The sequence below is a fragment of the Hyla sarda genome, unplaced genomic scaffold, assembly GCF_029499605.1.
Source record: "Hyla sarda isolate aHylSar1 unplaced genomic scaffold, aHylSar1.hap1 scaffold_220, whole genome shotgun sequence".
NCBI lineage: Eukaryota > Metazoa > Chordata > Amphibia > Anura > Hylidae > Hyla > Hyla sarda.
Window position 1 is genome coordinate 159,052 of NW_026608873.1, and position 11,265 is coordinate 170,316.

Sequence of the window (11,265 nt, forward strand, 5' to 3'; positions counted from 1 at the left end):
TTGTCTGGCAGCCTCCCTGACAGCAAGCAGTGATAGTGCCCATGAAGGGGACCTTGTTGGGCCCGCCCCTTTCACGGTTATCGCTTCTCGGCCTTTTGGCTAAGATCAAGTGTAGTATCTGTTCTTATCAGTTTAATATCTGATACGTCCCCTATCTGGGGACCATATATTAAATGGATTTTTGAGAACGGGGGCCGATTTCGAAGCTTGCTTCCGTCGCCCTATGCATTGACCCGATATGGCAGTATCTTCGGGTACAGTGCACCACCCCCTTACAGGGTTAAAAAGAAAGATTCCTACTTTCATTGCTACCTGCTTGCTGGCTAGCCAGCTAGCCAGCCCTGTGGGCCTTGCTGCTGCAGCCAAAAAACAAAAGGTGGTGCTGCTGCTGCTGCTTCTGCTGCTTCTGCTTCTGCTTGTGTCTGGCCCCTGTTGGAGCGTCCAGGCACAGGACTTCTGCTGCTGCTGACTAAATGGCCTCCTTAATTGGATCATTTGAGTAGCCAGCACACCTGTGCAGGTAGGGCATGACATGATAGGCAGCTGCCTTGATAGCGGGTGGGTGCTGAATGTTCCTAATTGACAAAATAAGATTAATGCTTATGAAGAAATATAAAATCTCATCCCTTCCCCAATATCGCGCCACACCCCTACCCCTTAATTCCCTGGTTGAACTTGATGGACATATGTCTTTTTTCGACCGTACTAACTATGTAACTATGTAACATAACATGGGGGGGGGGGGGGGGGTCTCCTGGCTGTTCACACAGGTGTGTCATTGCTGTACATTGACCATGCATTGCTTCTGTGGTATTGCAAAGGCAAAGACAAATGCTTCCAGCCATCCATTGCACTAATGGATTGGTCATCAGCTGGCTGTCTATGTCCCGCATCAATATAGACCAAAGTACAGAGGGTTAGGCTATGCTATTGTGCACCTACCTGATGCATCAGAAGGTGCGAGGCCCTTGCTAAATTCTGTGCACAGACTTTGAGATCTATACTTTAGACTGTATCTAAACCTGCTCCAACATGGACTGACATTCTGGCCTACTTTCAGCCGATGCGACTTGTCTGTCGCTGAACAGTCGCTTTTTATGTATTCAGCACCTATGTATAATGTTGTAAAAATGCTCTAGAAGCTAAAGTCGCAGAAATGTCACACATATTTGGCCTGCAACTTTCTGTGCGACAAATTCAGACAGGAAAAATCAGTATAAATCCTTAGAAAATTATCCCCCAGTGTCTCCATCTGCTGGCGGTATTGAATAAGCATTGCTGCACTGATGGGGTATGCATTAGACGAAAAAAAAGAAGAAAAAGAAGAATAATACGCCCAGAAAAGAGGCGAAAAGGAGAAAAACGTAAAAAAACGTGAAAAAAAAGTAAGAGGAAGAGAAGGGAAAAAAAGGTGGAAATGGGTTTAAAAGTGATTTCGGCGGAGAAATATATATATATATATATATATATATATATATATATATATATACGCGCACACACACACATATATATAAACGTATTCTCCGTTGAGATATTGCAGCCGCTGCTGTGTCCAGGCCCAGGAGCCTTAGCACTGTGCTGTGATGTCACTCAATACCACTGACATCACTAGGTGTAAACAACATCTCTCCTTTGCTGTGTATGTGACTATGGAGCTGTTTGGTGATGTCGTCTATTATGGCCTTCATAGAAGCAACAGGAGATTGTTGCATCCATCTAGAACCCTCAGAACTACAGTGCTATGATGTCACTCACTTCCACAGGCCTTGCAGAGTGTAAACAACAACAACCCAGCTTTGTTGTGTATGTAACCATAGGGATTTGTGATGTCACCTAGAACCTTCACAGCAGCGACAGCTTTATGAGGAGCATCAGCACTGCTCTGCCTGAGCAGAACCATCACCGCCATAGGTTGTCAAATAACCCGGATTTAACCCACACAGGTAAGTCCAATGGGGTGCAGGCATGTCCTCTATGCTTACAGCTTCCCGTGGGTGTTGGTTTGATACCGTTTGGGGACAGCCAAGGAGGCATCTGCAGGCAACAAAGGTAGGTGTGTGCTTGTGTGTGTGTTTCCTATGCAGATCCTAAGCCCAGTGTCACATGCAAGTAGGAGGAGTAAGAAGGGTTCCTGGCAAATCCGGGTTATGGATTGCATTTAAAAAGGCCCCGTGGGAGTGCAATGGGCCCCTGTCTTGCTGCTTAGCAATAATGGTATGGGTTTAGGTTCTGCTGTGTGTACTGGTGGTTGACTGCCCCCCAGCCCAGAGTGTGCATGGAAAATTGTCTGGCAGCCTCCCTGACAGCAAGCAGTGATAGTGCCCATGAAGGGGACCTTGTTGGGCCCGCCCCTTTCACGGTTATCGCTTCTCGGCCTTTTGGCTAAGATCAAGTGTAGTATCTGTTCTTATCAGTTTAATATCTGATACGTCCCCTATCTGGGGACCATATATTAAATGGATTTTTGAGAACGGGGGCCGATTTCGAAGCTTGCTTCCGTCGCCCTATGCATTGACCCGATATGGCAGTATCTTCGGGTACAGTGCACCACCCCCTTACAGGGTTAAAAAGAAAGATTCCTACTTTCATTGCTACCTGCTTGCTGGCTAGCCAGCTAGCCAGCCCTGTGGGCCTTGCTGCTGCAGCCAAAAAACAAAAGGTGGTGCTGCTGCTGCTGCTTCTGCTGCTTCTGCTTCTGCTTGTGTCTGGCCCCTGTTGGAGCGTCCAGGCACAGGACTTCTGCTGCTGCTGACTAAATGGCCTCCTTAATTGGATCATTTGAGTAGCCAGCACACCTGTGCAGGTAGGGCATGACATGATAGGCAGCTGCCTTGATAGCGGGTGGGTGCTGAATGTTCCTAATTGACAAAATAAGATTAATGCTTATGAAGAAATATAAAATCTCATCCCTTCCCCAATATCGCGCCACACCCCTACCCCTTAATTCCCTGGTTGAACTTGATGGACATATGTCTTTTTTCGACCGTACTAACTATGTAACTATGTAACATAACATGGGGGGGGGGGGGGGGGGTCTCCTGGCTGTTCACACAGGTGTGTCATTGCTGTACATTGACCATGCATTGCTTCTGTGGTATTGCAAAGGCAAAGACAAATGCTTCCAGCCATCCATTGCACTAATGGATTGGTCATCAGCTGGCTGTCTATGTCCCGCATCAATATAGACCAAAGTACAGAGGGTTAGGCTATGCTATTGTGCACCTACCTGATGCATCAGAAGGTGCGAGGCCCTTGCTAAATTCTGTGCAGAGACTTTGACATCTATACTTTAGACTGTATCTAAACCTGCTCCAACATGGACTGACATTCTGGCCTACTTTCAGCCGATGCGACTTGTCTGTCGCTGAACAGTCGCTTTTTATGTATTCAGCACCTATGTATAATGTTGTAAAAATGCTCTAGAAGCTAAAGTCGCAGAAATGTCACACATATTTGGCCTGCAACTTTCTGTGCGACAAATTCAGACAGGAAAAATCAGTATAAATCCTTAGAAAATTATCCCCCAGTGTCTCCATCTGCTGGCGGTATTGAATAAGCATTGCTGCACTGATGGGGTATGCATTAGACGAAAAAAAAGAAGAAAAAGAAGAATAATACGCCCAGAAAAGAGGCGAAAAGGAGAAAAACGTAAAAAAACGTGAAAAAAAAGTAAGAGGAAGAGAAGGGAAAAAAAGGTGGAAATGGGTTTAAAAGTGATTTCGGCGGAGAAATATATATATATATATATATATATATATATATATATATATATATATATACGCGCACACACACACATATATATAAACGTATTCTCCGTTGAGATATTGCAGCCGCTGCTGTGTCCAGGCCCAGGAGCCTTAGCACTGTGCTGTGATGTCACTCAATACCACTGACATCACTAGGTGTAAACAACATCTCTCCTTTGCTGTGTATGTGACTATGGAGCTGTTTGGTGATGTCGTCTATTATGGCCTTCATAGAAGCAACAGGAGATTGTTGCATCCATCTAGAACCCTCAGAACTACAGTGCTATGATGTCACTCACTTCCACAGGCCTTGCAGAGTGTAAACAACAACAACCCAGCTTTGTTGTGTATGTAACCATAGGGATTTGTGATGTCACCTAGAACCTTCACAGCAGCGACAGCTTTATGAGGAGCATCAGCACTGCTCTGCCTGAGCAGAACCATCACCGCCATAGGTTGTCAAATAACCCGGATTTAACCCACACAGGTAAGTCCAATGGGGTGCAGGCATGTCCTCTATGCTTACAGCTTCCCGTGGGTGTTGGTTTGATACCGTTTGGGGACAGCCAAGGAGGCATCTGCAGGCAACAAAGGTAGGTGTGTGCTTGTGTGTGTGTTTCCTATGCAGATCCTAAGCCCAGTGTCACATGCAAGTAGGAGGAGTAAGAAGGGTTCCTGGCAAATCCGGGTTATGGATTGCATTTAAAAAGGCCCCGTGGGAGTGCAATGGGCCCCTGTCTTGCTGCTTAGCAATAATGGTATGGGTTTAGGTTCTGCTGTGTGTACTGGTGGTTGACTGCCCCCCAGCCCAGAGTGTGCATGGAAAATTGTCTGGCAGCCTCCCTGACAGCAAGCAGTGATAGTGCCCATGAAGGGGACCTTGTTGGGCCCGCCCCTTTCACGGTTATCGCTTCTCGGCCTTTTGGCTAAGATCAAGTGTAGTATCTGTTCTTATCAGTTTAATATCTGATACGTCCCCTATCTGGGGACCATATATTAAATGGATTTTTGAGAACGGGGGCCGATTTCGAAGCTTGCTTCCGTCGCCCTATGCATTGACCCGATATGGCAGTATCTTCGGGTACAGTGCACCACCCCCTTACAGGGTTAAAAAGAAAGATTCCTACTTTCATTGCTACCTGCTTGCTGGCTAGCCAGCTAGCCAGCCCTGTGGGCCTTGCTGCTGCAGCCAAAAAACAAAAGGTGGTGCTGCTGCTGCTGCTTCTGCTGCTTCTGCTTCTGCTTGTGTCTGGCCCCTGTTGGAGCGTCCAGGCACAGGACTTCTGCTGCTGCTGACTAAATGGCCTCCTTAATTGGATCATTTGAGTAGCCAGCACACCTGTGCAGGTAGGGCATGACATGATAGGCAGCTGCCTTGATAGCGGGTGGGTGCTGAATGTTCCTAATTGACAAAATAAGATTAATGCTTATGAAGAAATATAAAATCTCATCCCTTCCCCAATATCGCGCCACACCCCTACCCCTTAATTCCCTGGTTGAACTTGATGGACATATGTCTTTTTTCGACCGTACTAACTATGTAACTATGTAACATAACATGGGGGGGGGGGGGGGGGGGGTCTCCTGGCTGTTCACACAGGTGTGTCATTGCTGTACATTGACCATGCATTGCTTCTGTGGTATTGCAAAGGCAAAGACAAATGCTTCCAGCCATCCATTGCACTAATGGATTGGTCATCAGCTGGCTGTCTATGTCCCGCATCAATATAGACCAAAGTACAGAGGGTTAGGCTATGCTATTGTGCACCTACCTGATGCATCAGAAGGTGCGAGGCCCTTGCTAAATTCTGTGCACAGACTTTGAGATCTATACTTTAGACTGTATCTAAACCTGCTCCAACATGGACTGACATTCTGGCCTACTTTCAGCCGATGCGACTTGTCTGTCGCTGAACAGTCGCTTTTTATGTATTCAGCACCTATGTATAATGTTGTAAAAATGCTCTAGAAGCTAAAGTCGCAGAAATGTCACACATATTTGGCCTGCAACTTTCTGTGCGACAAATTCAGACAGGAAAAATCAGTATAAATCCTTAGAAAATTATCCCCCAGTGTCTCCATCTGCTGGCGGTATTGAATAAGCATTGCTGCACTGATGGGGTATGCATTAGACGAAAAAAAAGAAGAAAAAGAAGAATAATACGCCCAGAAAAGAGGCGAAAAGGAGAAAAACGTAAAAAAACGTGAAAAAAAAGTAAGAGGAAGAGAAGGGAAAAAAAGGTGGAAATGGGTTTAAAAGTGATTTCGGCGGAGAAATATATATATATATATATATATATATATATATATATATATATATATACGCGCACACACACACATATATATAAACGTATTCTCCGTTGAGATATTGCAGCCGCTGCTGTGTCCAGGCCCAGGAGCCTTAGCACTGTGCTGTGATGTCACTCAATACCACTGACATCACTAGGTGTAAACAACATCTCTCCTTTGCTGTGTATGTGACTATGGAGCTGTTTGGTGATGTCGTCTATTATGGCCTTCATAGAAGCAACAGGAGATTGTTGCATCCATCTAGAACCCTCAGAACTACAGTGCTATGATGTCACTCACTTCCACAGGCCTTGCAGAGTGTAAACAACAACAACCCAGCTTTGTTGTGTATGTAACCATAGGGATTTGTGATGTCACCTAGAACCTTCACAGCAGCGACAGCTTTATGAGGAGCATCAGCACTGCTCTGCCTGAGCAGAACCATCACCGCCATAGGTTGTCAAATAACCCGGATTTAACCCACACAGGTAAGTCCAATGGGGTGCAGGCATGTCCTCTATGCTTACAGCTTCCCGTGGGTGTTGGTTTGATACCGTTTGGGGACAGCCAAGGAGGCATCTGCAGGCAACAAAGGTAGGTGTGTGCTTGTGTGTGTGTTTCCTATGCAGATCCTAAGCCCAGTGTCACATGCAAGTAGGAGGAGTAAGAAGGGTTCCTGGCAAATCCGGGTTATGGATTGCATTTAAAAAGGCCCCGTGGGAGTGCAATGGGCCCCTGTCTTGCTGCTTAGCAATAATGGTATGGGTTTAGGTTCTGCTGTGTGTACTGGTGGTTGACTGCCCCCCAGCCCAGAGTGTGCATGGAAAATTGTCTGGCAGCCTCCCTGACAGCAAGCAGTGATAGTGCCCATGAAGGGGACCTTGTTGGGCCCGCCCCTTTCACGGTTATCGCTTCTCGGCCTTTTGGCTAAGATCAAGTGTAGTATCTGTTCTTATCAGTTTAATATCTGATACGTCCCCTATCTGGGGACCATATATTAAATGGATTTTTGAGAACGGGGGCCGATTTCGAAGCTTGCTTCCGTCGCCCTATGCATTGACCCGATATGGCAGTATCTTCGGGTACAGTGCACCACCCCCTTACAGGGTTAAAAAGAAAGATTCCTACTTTCATTGCTACCTGCTTGCTGGCTAGCCAGCTAGCCAGCCCTGTGGGCCTTGCTGCTGCAGCCAAAAAACAAAAGGTGGTGCTGCTGCTGCTTCTGCTGCTTCTGCTTCTGCTTGTGTCTGGCCCCTGTTGGAGCGTCCAGGCACAGGACTTCTGCTGCTGCTGACTAAATGGCCTCCTTAATTGGATCATTTGAGTAGCCAGCACACCTGTGCAGGTAGGGCATGACATGATAGGCAGCTGCCTTGATAGCGGGTGGGTGCTGAATGTTCCTAATTGACAAAATAAGATTAATGCTTATGAAGAAATATAAAATCTCATCCCTTCCCCAATATCGCGCCACACCCCTACCCCTTAATTCCCTGGTTGAACTTGATGGACATATGTCTTTTTTCGACCGTACTAACTATGTAACTATGTAACATAACATGGGGGGGGGGGGGGGGGGGTCTCCTGGCTGTTCACACAGGTGTGTCATTGCTGTACATTGACCATGCATTGCTTCTGTGGTATTGCAAAGGCAAAGACAAATGCTTCCAGCCATCCATTGCACTAATGGATTGGTCATCAGCTGGCTGTCTATGTCCCGCATCAATATAGACCAAAGTACAGAGGGTTAGGCTATGCTATTGTGCACCTACCTGATGCATCAGAAGGTGCGAGGCCCTTGCTAAATTCTGTGCACAGACTTTGAGATCTATACTTTAGACTGTATCTAAACCTGCTCCAACATGGACTGACATTCTGGCCTACTTTCAGCCGATGCGACTTGTCTGTCGCTGAACAGTCGCTTTTTATGTATTCAGCACCTATGTATAATGTTGTAAAAATGCTCTAGAAGCTAAAGTCGCAGAAATGTCACACATATTTGGCCTGCAACTTTCTGTGCGACAAATTCAGACAGGAAAAATCAGTATAAATCCTTAGAAAATTATCCCCCAGTGTCTCCATCTGCTGGCGGTATTGAATAAGCATTGCTGCACTGATGGGGTATGCATTAGACGAAAAAAAAGAAGAAAAAGAAGAATAATACGCCCAGAAAAGAGGCGAAAAGGAGAAAAACGTAAAAAAACGTGAAAAAAAAGTAAGAGGAAGAGAAGGGAAAAAAAGGTGGAAATGGGTTTAAAAGTGATTTCGGCGGAGAAATATATATATATATATATATATATATATATATATATATATATATATATATATACGCGCACACACACACATATATATAAACGTATTCTCCGTTGAGATATTGCAGCCGCTGCTGTGTCCAGGCCCAGGAGCCTTAGCACTGTGCTGTGATGTCACTCAATACCACTGACATCACTAGGTGTAAACAACATCTCTCCTTTGCTGTGTATGTGACTATGGAGCTGTTTGGTGATGTCGTCTATTATGGCCTTCATAGAAGCAACAGGAGATTGTTGCATCCATCTAGAACCCTCAGAACTACAGTGCTATGATGTCACTCACTTCCACAGGCCTTGCAGAGTGTAAACAACAACAACCCAGCTTTGTTGTGTATGTAACCATAGGGATTTGTGATGTCACCTAGAACCTTCACAGCAGCGACAGCTTTATGAGGAGCATCAGCACTGCTCTGCCTGAGCAGAACCATCACCGCCATAGGTTGTCAAATAACCCGGATTTAACCCACACAGGTAAGTCCAATGGGGTGCAGGCATGTCCTCTATGCTTACAGCTTCCCGTGGGTGTTGGTTTGATACCGTTTGGGGACAGCCAAGGAGGCATCTGCAGGCAACAAAGGTAGGTGTGTGCTTGTGTGTGTGTTTCCTATGCAGATCCTAAGCCCAGTGTCACATGCAAGTAGGAGGAGTAAGAAGGGTTCCTGGCAAATCCGGGTTATGGATTGCATTTAAAAAGGCCCCGTGGGAGTGCAATGGGCCCCTGTCTTGCTGCTTAGCAATAATGGTATGGGTTTAGGTTCTGCTGTGTGTACTGGTGGTTGACTGCCCCCCAGCCCAGAGTGTGCATGGAAAATTGTCTGGCAGCCTCCCTGACAGCAAGCAGTGATAGTGCCCATGAAGGGGACCTTGTTGGGCCCGCCCCTTTCACGGTTATCGCTTCTCGGCCTTTTGGCTAAGATCAAGTGTAGTATCTGTTCTTATCAGTTTTCATGCTGGTGGGGATGGGTGCTGCATGGAGGATGCAGGTGTACCAGGGCTTTCCGGGGCTGGTTCTGAGGAATCAGCTCGACGGCTGCCCCGATGTGACCTGTTCCCTCCGGGTCTCGCCATGAGGCTGAGAGGGTCTAGAGCCGAGGTACTTTTGTGCCTCGGGGAGTGGTGACCCCGAGGTGCCGAAACTCACTGGGAGAATAGGCTCACTGAGTTGAAGCACGGGCACCATAATCTCTTCACCTTGTGGCACTCACCTCTTGATTCCCGGCCTTCTGGCTAGGATCAGAGAAATTTTTATAGATCCGGCCGGATGTCCGGGCAGTATATCTGCACACATTCACTTATTTATTTATTTTTTGTCTCACTGTGTCACTTTTTGCGTGTTGTGTGTTCACAGGATTTGTCAGGATGCGGTAGCCCTTCTGGGTGTCCCTCCTGGCGGTCTAGGGGAGGTGTGTGTGGCCATTAGGTTCCGCACCTCCCTGCAAACACCCCGGGTACTCCTGCTTCGCAGGGTACCTACCGTAATCGGCTCTGCGGGCAGATACCTTGGCTAACGCCAAGGGGGATGCCGGGAGCATTTGTGGTCTCCTAGTAGCTTCGGCGAAAAGGGACATCGAACCTGGAACCTCGCAGGTACCTCTTGGTCCGGAGGCGAAGGGTAAGGTTTGTTGGGGGGCCTCTCTCCTATCGGAGAAGGGCTTGCGATAGACCGCATCCTTTGTGCACGTTTTTTTAGTGTAACACGTTTGCACTTTTTCTTGCACTTTGGGTGAATCGAAAGCACGTTCCTCGGCTTTAGATAAAAAAAAAAAAAAAAAAAAAAATCTGTTCTTATCAGTTTAATATCTGATACGTCCCCTATCTGGGGACCATATATTAAATGGATTTTTGAGAACGGGGGCCGATTTCGAAGCTTGCTTCCGTCGCCCTATGCATTGACCCGATATGGCAGTATCTTTGGGTACAGTGCACCACCCCCTTACAGGGTTAAAAAGAAAGATTCCTACTTTCATTGCTACCTGCTTGCTGGCTAGCCAGCTAGCCAGCCCTGTGGGCCTTGCTGCTGCAGCCAAAAAACAAAAGGTGGTGCTGCTGCTGCTTCTGCTGCTTCTGCTTCTGCTTGTGTCTGGCCCCTGTTGGAGCGTCCAGGCACAGGACTTCTGCTGCTGCTGACTAAATGGCCTCCTTAATTGGATCATTTGAGTAGCCAGCACACCTGTGCAGGTAGGGCATGACATGATAGGCAGCTGCCTTGATAGCGGGTGGGTGCTGAATGTTCCTAATTGACAAAATAAGATTAATGCTTATGAAGAAATATAAAATCTCATCCCTTCCCCAATATCGCGCCACACCCCTACCCCTTAATTCCCTGGTTGAACTTGATGGACATATGTCTTTTTTCGACCGTACTAACTATGTAACTATGTAACATAACATGGGGGGGGGGGGGGGGGTCTCCTGGCTGTTCACACAGGTGTGTCATTGCTGTACATTGACCATGCATTGCTTCTGTGGTATTGCAAAGGCAAAGACAAATGCTTCCAGCCATCCATTGCACTAATGGATTGGTCATCAGCTGGCTGTCTATGTCCCGCATCAATATAGACCAAAGTACAGAGGGTTAGGCTATGCTATTGTGCACCTACCTGATGCATCAGAAGGTGCGAGGCCCTTGCTAAATTCTGTGCACAGACTTTGAGATCTATACTTTAGACTGTATCTAAACCTGCTCCAACATGGACTGACATTCTGGCCTACTTTCAGCCGATGCGACTTGTCTGTCGCTGAACAGTCGCTTTTTATGTATTCAGCACCTATGTATAATGTTGTAAAAATGCTCTAGAAGCTAAAGTCGCAGAAATGTCACACATATTTGGCCTGCAACTTTCTGTGCGACAAATTCAGACAGGAAAAATCAGTATAAATCCTTAGAAAATTATCCCCCAGTGTCTCCATCTGCTGGCGGT

The 11,265-nt window shown here is 46.7% G+C and overlaps 5 non-coding genes and 1 pseudogene across 5 annotated transcripts; all 6 read left to right on the forward strand.

The window, feature by feature from the left end:
- The first annotated feature begins 79 nt into the window (after positions 1-79).
- LOC130320355 (U2 spliceosomal RNA) lies at positions 80-270 on the forward strand. Its single transcript, XR_008866257.1, has one exon. It is a non-coding gene; the product is annotated as a U2 spliceosomal RNA (small nuclear RNA).
- A 2,092-nt stretch (positions 271-2,362) lies between these two features.
- On the forward strand, positions 2,363-2,553 carry LOC130320357 (U2 spliceosomal RNA). Its single transcript, XR_008866259.1, has one exon. It is a non-coding gene; the product is annotated as a U2 spliceosomal RNA (small nuclear RNA).
- A 2,099-nt stretch (positions 2,554-4,652) lies between these two features.
- Positions 4,653-4,843, forward strand: LOC130320358 (U2 spliceosomal RNA). Its single transcript, XR_008866260.1, has one exon. It is a non-coding gene; the product is annotated as a U2 spliceosomal RNA (small nuclear RNA).
- Positions 4,844-6,942: 2,099 nt separating this feature from the next.
- Positions 6,943-7,133, forward strand: LOC130320359 (U2 spliceosomal RNA). Its single transcript, XR_008866261.1, has one exon. It is a non-coding gene; the product is annotated as a U2 spliceosomal RNA (small nuclear RNA).
- Positions 7,134-9,234: 2,101 nt separating this feature from the next.
- Positions 9,235-9,394, forward strand: LOC130320502 (U2 spliceosomal RNA; annotated as a pseudogene).
- A 692-nt stretch (positions 9,395-10,086) lies between these two features.
- Positions 10,087-10,275, forward strand: LOC130320499 (U2 spliceosomal RNA). Its single transcript, XR_008866384.1, has one exon. It is a non-coding gene; the product is annotated as a U2 spliceosomal RNA (small nuclear RNA).
- Positions 10,276-11,265: the final 990 nt, after the last annotated feature.